Below are 1,787 nucleotides of genomic sequence, written 5' to 3' on the forward strand. Positions count from 1 at the left end.
TAATTAAGTATACTTTACTATTATTACATTAAAATTAACCAGTAATTATGTTATAAAAACATGTTTTTTATGAAAAATAGAATGGCTAAAGTAAATTTGAGAGATAATTTATCAATTTCATAAAACATTTTTGGAAGAAAAAAAGTAAGCCATTATAGAAATTACCAATTATATTATAAAAAAATTTACATCAAATAGATAAAAACAATAGTAGTCTATAAATTGTACATTTTGCTTCATTCACAACTCTATCAGCTTTATTTTCTATTTCTCTTTTAAGTATAATATGAATACTCTTGAAACATTATTTAATGGCTTCACAGTTTTTAAATTTACAATTCAATCTAGTAATTAGTAATTAGTAATTAGCCCATAGTTTTTGTTTTTATATCCAAGTTTTTTTCCAATTCAACTAATTGACAATTCATTGGGGAAGAGAAAAATAAAAATATACACATTTAATCAAGTTAAAAAAACTTAAAGTTTCCTAAAATTTTTTAATATTTTAATAGAACAAACATATTTTATTAATATTGGTTTTTACTTTAATATTTTTTCACTTATCTGCAACCAAAAGATTTATTCTGTGACCATACAATGAGTATAATCGCTTTTGAAAATTTAATTCTAATTTTTGATTGACTCCATTAAATTTCCAGACATGATGTTAGCATAAACATAAGATTGTGAAATTATTTGAGCTTTAGTATTTAATTTACAAGTTTAAAATAATTTAAAACATTTGTTATTATTTATAACATCTAAAAATAAATCAAAAATTTTGTAGTAATATTAGTGTTTATTAATTGTATATTTCTTTTATTAATGCTCATTTTAAAATTTATTACCTTTCTTCATCAAACATTATATTAAAAGTCTGTTTACTAATTTCTTCTACAATTGAATCTCTTATTCTATTTGCACACATTTCAATTATTTAATTTTGAATATGATGACTAGTGTGATTTGTTTCTTTGTTGAATATTTCAGAAAACTTAGGTATATGCTTGGAAAATAAAACACAAGTTTTGTTGAAATTTCCCAAGAAAAATTATTTATTAAGAAATTAATAATTATATCTTCTCAGTTTTAATTACTTATTATTAGGTGATAAGATTGCTTAAATTAGTTCCCTACGTTGATTTAATGATGAATTATTTTTATTGTGTCAGGCCATTCTTTGGATACTCAATAAATTGTTATGTTAATTAGACTTTTCATATATTCCCTATTAGCGGCAAATTTTAGTTTAAATTGAGTTATTAGCTGGGTATGAACATGGTCAGTTTTTTAACAGTTATTTACAAGTTAAATGAGTTTTTGTACTAGAATGAGAATCATGCTTTGTTTTCCATTTTTAAGACCTCTAGATCCACATAACTAATAAATATAAAAAATAAATAATTAAAGTTAATTTTTGAATAATAATTATGCCATACACAAAAATATTCAACCTATTAAAATGAAGGATTCAAGCGATGGTTTTGTTAATGGAATTAACTAAATATAATTCATTAGATATTAATAATAGGTTAAATAACAATTAAAATATGTATTTAATATACAATATAAATACCTTGCTGTTAGTTTTATACATGATTTACCTCTTATTTAAATCTTTTTGGATCAGACTGTAAATCGCCAAAATCAAAATCCTAGTTGCCTATAGATTATGTAATATGGTTTTTTATTATTTCTTATTTGATTAGAGTCATAGCTATTTCAGGATTTTTTGGATTAAAGATAACAAATAATTTTGAATTCGTTCATTTATTAACAAATTAATA

The 1,787-nt window shown here is 21.5% G+C and overlaps 1 long non-coding RNA gene across 1 annotated transcript; it reads right to left on the bottom strand.

The window, feature by feature from the left end:
• Positions 1-797: 797 nt before the first annotated feature.
• LOC126906369 (uncharacterized) lies at positions 798-1,781 on the bottom strand. Its single transcript, XR_007704229.1, has 3 exons — positions 1,577-1,781; positions 1,098-1,380; positions 798-994 (listed from the first exon to the last, which is right to left on the bottom strand). It is a non-coding gene; the product is annotated as an uncharacterized LOC126906369 (long non-coding RNA).
• Positions 1,782-1,787: the final 6 nt, after the last annotated feature.

The sequence above is a fragment of the Daktulosphaira vitifoliae genome, unplaced genomic scaffold (genome assembly GCF_025091365.1).
Source record: "Daktulosphaira vitifoliae isolate Bord-2020 unplaced genomic scaffold, ASM2509136v1 Scaffold_4, whole genome shotgun sequence".
NCBI lineage: Eukaryota > Metazoa > Arthropoda > Insecta > Hemiptera > Phylloxeridae > Daktulosphaira > Daktulosphaira vitifoliae.